This window comes from Fukomys damarensis, unplaced genomic scaffold (genome assembly GCF_012274545.1).
Source record: "Fukomys damarensis isolate Sample0158 unplaced genomic scaffold, DMR_v1.0_HiC HiC_scaffold_3, whole genome shotgun sequence".
NCBI classification, from domain to species: domain Eukaryota; kingdom Metazoa; phylum Chordata; class Mammalia; order Rodentia; family Bathyergidae; genus Fukomys; species Fukomys damarensis.
The window spans coordinates 17,339,132-17,346,468 of record NW_022900915.1 but is presented as its reverse complement, the minus strand read 5'-3'; the positions used below and the strand labels follow the sequence as shown (position 1 = coordinate 17,346,468).

General features: G+C 34.0%; 1 protein-coding gene across 1 annotated transcript in view; it reads right to left on the bottom strand.

The window, feature by feature from the left end:
* Window positions 1-7,337, bottom strand: part of Nrg2 (neuregulin 2) — a 186,682-nt gene that overhangs the window by 86,037 nt on the left and 93,308 nt on the right. The window lies entirely within an intron of this gene.

Here is a 7,337-nt window from a genome sequence, read left to right as displayed (position 1 = left end):
AAAAAAAAAAAAAAAAAAAAAAAAAAGTCAAATCATATAAAGTACTTTCTCTAATCCCAATAAAATTAAATTAGAACTCAACAACAGAAAAATATATGGAAATTTAAATGAAAATAAATTAAAAATACATTTTGAGTACCTTATGGGTAAATAAGAAGAAATCCCAAGAGAAACTAAAACAGTGAAAACGTGATATATCAAAATTTGTGGGATACACCTTAAGCAGTATGTTATGGTTTTGATCTAAAATGTCCCCCAAAAGTTTCATGTGTGCAGAGGTGGGTCTTTCAGAAAGCGATTTGATCATGGGGGTGCTATACTCATCAATGCATTAATCCACTGATGAGTTTATAGCTGAATGTGCTATTAAGAGGTGGGCCTGGCTGGAGGAGGTGAGTCACTGGGGCTGCGGCCTTGAAGGATTTGCTCCTATTCCTGGTTCCTTCTTCTCTTCGTGCTTCCTGGATGGCATGAATCGAGAAGCTTTCCTCCACTAGACATTTCTGCCTTGGAACCAACCAGGCATGGACTGAACTCTCTGAAACCATGAGCCCAAAATAAACCCCTCTTCATTTAAGTTGCAGATGTTAGCTATTTTGTTCCAGTAAGGAGAAAGCTGATTAATTACCAGTACTTAGAAGGAAATGCATGGAGTGAAATTATTCTGTGAGAAAAGAAGAAAGATTTCAATCAATGAAATAAGCTCTTTTCTCAAGAAAAAAAAATCAATTAAAAGAAGATCAAATTAAACCCAAAGTATAAAGAAAAAGGAAATAATAAAGATAAGCAATGAAATCAGTGGAATAGAGAACACAAAAATAATAGAGATCAATTAAACTAAAAGCTGGTTCTTTGAAAACATTAATAAGATTGATAAATTTCTATTTAGGTTAATCAGAGAAAAAAGAGAAGACATACATTAGTAATATCAGCAACGAGAAAAGGGACATTGTTATTTAACCTACAGACATTTACAAGGATAATAAGGGAATATCATGAGCAATACTATGTTAATAACTCAAATGAAATGGAAAAATCCTTGAAAGGCAAACTACCAGAACTCACTCAAAAGGAAGCAAATAAGCTAAATAGCCCTGTATCTTTTAAAGCAAGTGAGTCTGTAATTTAAAATTCTTCCAAAGACAAAACTACAGGCTCACAAGGCTTCCTTGTGAATTCCAGCAGACATTTAAGAAACAAATAATACACAAGCTCCTGCAGAAAATAATACTTCCCAATTCATTCTATAAAGCTGGTATTGCCCTAATATCAAAATCAAAGATATAAAAAGAAAACTATAGACAAATGTTCCTCATGAGCACAGAAACAAAAACTATTAATTTTAGAAATCAAGTACAACAATATTTTGAAGGACAGTATATATAACCAACTGTAGTTAAACCCAGGATTGAAAGATTGATTTAATTTTAGAAAGTCAATGTAATTCATTTTTTTTTTTTTTGAGACAGGCTTTTGCTATGATGCTGGCCTTGAACTCCTGCTGGTCCTCTTGCCCCAGCCTCCTGAGTGCTGGGATTACAGGCGTCTACCCTCAGGTCCAGCTTCACTTTTTTAACACACTGAAAAAACAGATAATTTTCATAGATGTAGAAATGCTTTGAGAAAATCTAACATTTAGTCATGACAAAAGAAAAATCCCTAGGAATAAAAGGGAACTTCCTCAATCTGATAAAGATCTACAAAAATTCTAGTTACATCATATGTAAGGGTGAAAGATTAAATGCTTTTCCATTAAGACCACCAATAAGGCTGAGAATAAATTCTATCCAATTTGTACTGGAGGTACTCGCTAGTGCAAAAAAGTAAGAGGGAATAAAAAGGTATATGGATTGGAGAAGAAATAAAATTCTCTTTATTCACAGATGATATGATGGTCTAGATAGGATACATAGTTATTATACAAAAATCAAACGTATTTCTATATAATAATACTGATTACCCAGGGCACAAGGCAACATTTTGGGATAACAGAAATAGCCCATAATATGATTGAAAATTAAACAATACCATTTTTTTTTTTTTTTTGGTACCAGGGATTGAACTCAAGACCTTGGGCTTTTGAGACAGGCAGCAGCACCACTGAACTAAATCCCCAGGCCAAACAATACTATTTCTTTTTTTTTTTTTTTTGGTACCGGGGATCGAACTTGGGACCTTGCGCTTTGGCGGCAGTGGGCGGAACCACTGAGCTAAATCCCGAGCCCGATACCATTTTTTAATAGTGTCAAAAATATGAAAACATGGGAAAAATTTAACAGATAATGTGTAAAACTACACACTGAAAACAATAAAACATTGCCAAGAAAAATTAAGATGATCTAAAGGAATGGAGAGATACTACGTGTTCATAGATCAGAAGGCTCACTAAGATATTAAGATGTAAATTATCTCTAAATTTATCTTTCCATTCAGTGAAATCTAATCAAAATCTCTGCAGGCTTTTTAGTAGAATTGACAAGCTGACTGTAAAATCTATCTGGAAATGCAACAGACTTAGGATAGCCAAAGCAAACTGGGGAAAGAAAAAAGTTGATGACTCACACTACTGCTTTAATATTATAAAATTATAATAAATAAGAATGTAGATCAATAAACACAATAGAGTATTCAGAAATAGATCCATACATGTATAGGAAATTGATTTTTTAAATAAAGCTCCTAAAACAATTCAAAGGGATTCTTGAGGGAAAAAAATCTTTTCAACAAATGGTGCTAGAACAACCGATATAAATGTCTACCTGCTGACCTTCAGTCACATCATATACAAAAATGAAGTGAAAATGGATCATAGACAAAACACAGGAGAATTCTTAGTTACCTTGAGTTTGGCAAAGACTTCTTAAGTAGGATTAAAAAATGTATGAAATATAAAAGAAAAATAAATAAGACCTAAAAAAAGTTTCTTCAAACAGTATTATGAAAATGACAGACAAATCAGAGCATTGGAAAAATATATGCAAAACATATCTGACAAAAGAATTATGTTTAGAGTGTGTAAAGAGCTCTTATGCTCTTATAACGAAGTAACATTTTCAAAACCCAACCAAAAGGTGTGAACAGACATTTCACCAAAAAATGGCAAATAATCACATGGAAAGGTGGGTAACATTATTAGTCATCAAATTCAAATCAAAATAAGGTACTACTACTACAGGCTCACTAGAATGGTCAAAATTAAAAAAGAAGCTCATACAAAAGGTTAGTAAAATGGTGGACTTTGACAGTTTCCTAAAATATTAAATATAGAAACCTATAACATCCTGCCATATCACTCCTAGGCATTCACCCAGGAGAAATAAAATATGCCCACACAAAGTCTTACCAACAAATGCTCACAGAAGTTTTAACTGTCCCAAGTGAAAACAATAAAAATGTCCAACAGGTGAGTGGATGAACACATTGTGATACTCCATACAATGTAATATTATTCCTGACACATAAAACAACAGGGGAGAATCTAAGAAATGTTATACTTAGCAAAAGAAATGAGACACATTAGGGTCTATATTGTGTGACTTCATTTAAATGAAATTCTAGAAAAACAATTTAGAATGACAGAAAGCAAAGCAATGATTAGGGAACCTTTTTGGGGTAATATAAATATTCTGAAATATGACTGTGGAAGTTTTACATAGCTATGTGTGTTTGCCAAAACTTACTGACTTGTACTCTTAAACTACTGACATTTAATGTGTGTTAATTGTATTTTAATAAGAAAATGGACAAGGCACCTCTACAAGATATGTAAGAAATAAACTTCAACATTTATATTTAAGTGAGAAAAAAAGTTACCCTAGGCACAGATTTTCTTTCTTTTTTTTTTTTTTTTTTTTTGGTTTTTTTGAGACAGGGTCTCACTATGTAGTTGAGACTGACTTGAAACTCACTATGTAGCCCAGGCTGGTCTCGAACTCACAGCAATCCTCCTGCCTCAGCTTCCCGAGTGCTGGAATTACAGGCATGCGCCAGCATGCCCGGCTCTTTATTTCTTTTTTTAGTGTTAGTGGGGATTGGACCCAGGATCTTTGCACTGACCTACATCTCCAACCCTTTTCTTTTTATTTTCCTATTTATTTATTTATTTTGAGACAGGGTCTTGTTAAGTCCCTATATTACCTAGGCTAGTTTAGAACTTGCAGTCCTCCTGCCTTGGTCTCCAGAGTGCTGGACCTACAAGTGTGCACCACCACACCTGGCTCAGAACTATTTATATACAGTAGGCCTCTCTTATCTGTGATTTTACTTTCTGTGGTTTCAGTTACTCATGACCAACTATAGTCCAAAAATATTACATAGAAAATTCCAGAAATAAACAGTTTGCAACTTTTAAATAGTGTGCTGTTTAGAGCAGTGTGATAAAATTTCCCACTCTCCTACTCTATCCCAATTGAATCTTCCCTCTTCCAGTATATCCATGCTGTATATACTACTTGTCTTTGTTAACAGTATTGCAGTGCTTGTGCTCAAGCAACCCTTATGCAGCGGCAATGTCTATGACTCTTACTGCATTTCATCTCATCATTTGCAAGTACTATATCATTTCACATCCCCACAAGAAGACGGTGTACACAGTACAATGAGATATTTTGAGAGTATACATTGTTATTATTGTTCTATTTTATTATTAGTTATTGTTAATTTCCAATTGAGCCTAATTTATAATTTATAAACTTTGTCAAATGTATGTATAGAAGAAGTACAGCTAGCTGGATGTGGTGGTGCACACCTGTAGTCCCCGGACTTGGGAGGCTGAGGCAGGAAGATCACTGTGAGTTCGAGGCCAGCCTGAGTTACACCGTGAGTTCAAGATGAGGCTGAACTACAAAGTGAGACCCTGACTCAGAAATCCTCTCCCCCAAAGAAAAAGTATATATAGGTTTTGGACTATCTAAAGTTTAAGGCATCCACTTGGGTTCTTGGAACACGTTTCCTGCAGATAAGAGGGGAGCACTACAGTATGCTATCAATTGTGGAGGAAAAGAGTAAATATATAGGTATGTGCCATCTAGCGGGAGATGACTAGAATTCCCCAAAAACGGAACAGTGGCAGCCTCTAGGAAGAGGAAGTAAGTGTCCGAGTCCTGAAATAGGCAGAAAGTTTTATTTTCCATCATGAATCCTTTTGTTTTCTTCCCTGTACATTAAACCAAAAATAAGGTTACTGATATAGGGGAGGTATAGGTGCTGTGGAATTTCATTGGAGGCTATCGGTCTCACTGTGACGGGAGATGTTAGCAAATAGTGTTTGGAGAAGTTGTACCTAAGTGAACTAACAACAAGAAGTCAGCCTATGGGAGGGAAGAAAAGAGGGGCATTGTAAAGAGAGGGAATAGCATATATAAAGATCCCAAGGAATGAAAGAAAATGTGATATTAGGCAACTACAGGGTGCATCTGTGGGGCTGTAACACTGAAAGACAAATTTGAGACTGAGGGCGTACGTAGGGGACATATTTTCATCTTGTAACCCAGGGGTCAGGAAACTTTTTCTGTGACAGTGCAATTCAGATTTTATGAACCAAGAGGCAAAACCGAGAATTTTTGGTAGGTATTTTACACGAGAAGACAAAATAAAATTTTAACATGTTTATTGACAAAATTCAAAATATAACAAGTAAAAAATTTTAATACAAGCTATTAATGAGGATCATAGAATTCTTTTTTTTGAGGGAGATAGCATTCGAGTTAATTGGGGTATAAAGTAATTGTACCCTAATAGATACAGATCAATTAGGTACAATTAATAATATAAAAATAAATTGCAAGTGTTCATCTGTTAATTCTAATCTGTAACAAGATCTTACGCGTTTCATCTTTGAAAATGTCTTTTTCACATAGATAAGTACTACCAAATATTAGTATCTATCTATGAGCATATGATTTTAATTAAGCATATTCATCTCTGGGGGGTATTTATAGAATTCTACTTGATTGTTCTCTTTGTATTTGCCATTTAGCCTGTCATTACATTGCAGATTAATATCTTCCAACTGAAAGCTATCTGGAAACTCCTCAAATGCATGGTTAAATGAATCTTGAAGTAAGGAAATTTCCTTGGCACTTGCATCAACACTGAAAAAAACATTTTTGGAACTAAAATTTGAGTTAAAAAACATATCTACTACAAATTTGTGTGGGAATATAGGTCTGGTTTATTGTTTAAACTTCTGATAGAATGAGAAGTACGTAAAGCAGCTTGACATTACTTGTGATTTAAACATTAAGTGTAGCCCAAATCATTTTACCACAACGTGTAGTCTACAAATAAGCATTGTTTTGCCTTATAATTGTAAGTTTAATTCATTAAGAAATAGCAAGTCTGCAGCAAAAACTAAATTTCCAGAGCCATGCACGCAGTGTTTGATAATAGCAGCTGTGGGCAGTTTTTTCTCATTCAGGAAAATCTAAGTATCAGCTCCAAATTAAAAAAAAATCACAATAAAATTTTACTACTGCTAAGCCATTAAATCCCATATGAAAGGATAAGTTAACATCTTTAGCTCTTATTTCTGTCAAAACTTCACAGAACAGTCAATGGTTAAGTTCCTAACAGTGAATGAAGTTCACTATTGACATTGTTATTTCAAAATACATGATAAACTAAAATATTTTCCTCAAAGCACTTGCAGATGAATAATACAATGAGTAACCATAGGCTTAAAACAACTTAAAATTTCCAACAATTTTGCAGATTTGCCCAAATAATCCCTTTTTTCCCCTGCTCTACTATATTTTTGCCATCATTAGTTATAACACATCTTAGCAGTTTCCACTTCAGGTTATACTGAATAAATATTTTTAAAAACTGTTCTTAACTACTGTTGTTCTATCTAGACTATCCTTGCAGGCTAACTTTTAGTCACTTCAAATTTGGAATTGCTTCTTCAAATAAACAATAAAAATGGACCAATATTGTTAACATCTGTTGACTTATCCAGAGCCAAAGAAAACCACTTGAAATCATTTGTCTTGTCTTTAAATTTACTATTTACGTTGCTCCCAATGTCCTCAGCTCTTTGAGCAACTATTCTTACTGAAAGGCTAATAATCCTAAGTGAGTTTATTTCTCTGGACACATTCTTCGGCTGCTGCAATCAAACAGATTTAATTAACTCACCATTTGTAAACAGCTTTCCTTGCTTTGCTAACAAGTCAGCCACTTGGAAGCTTACTTTGGTTGAAGCCTGGTTTTCATTTTTTATTTTTGTGTAGAAATTCTGTTGTAATGAGACATTTGGTTTAAAAGTTTTTAATTTTTCTGACCATTGCTTTTCTGTGAGTTGGGAATATTGTGATGACTTTTTAATTGGATATATA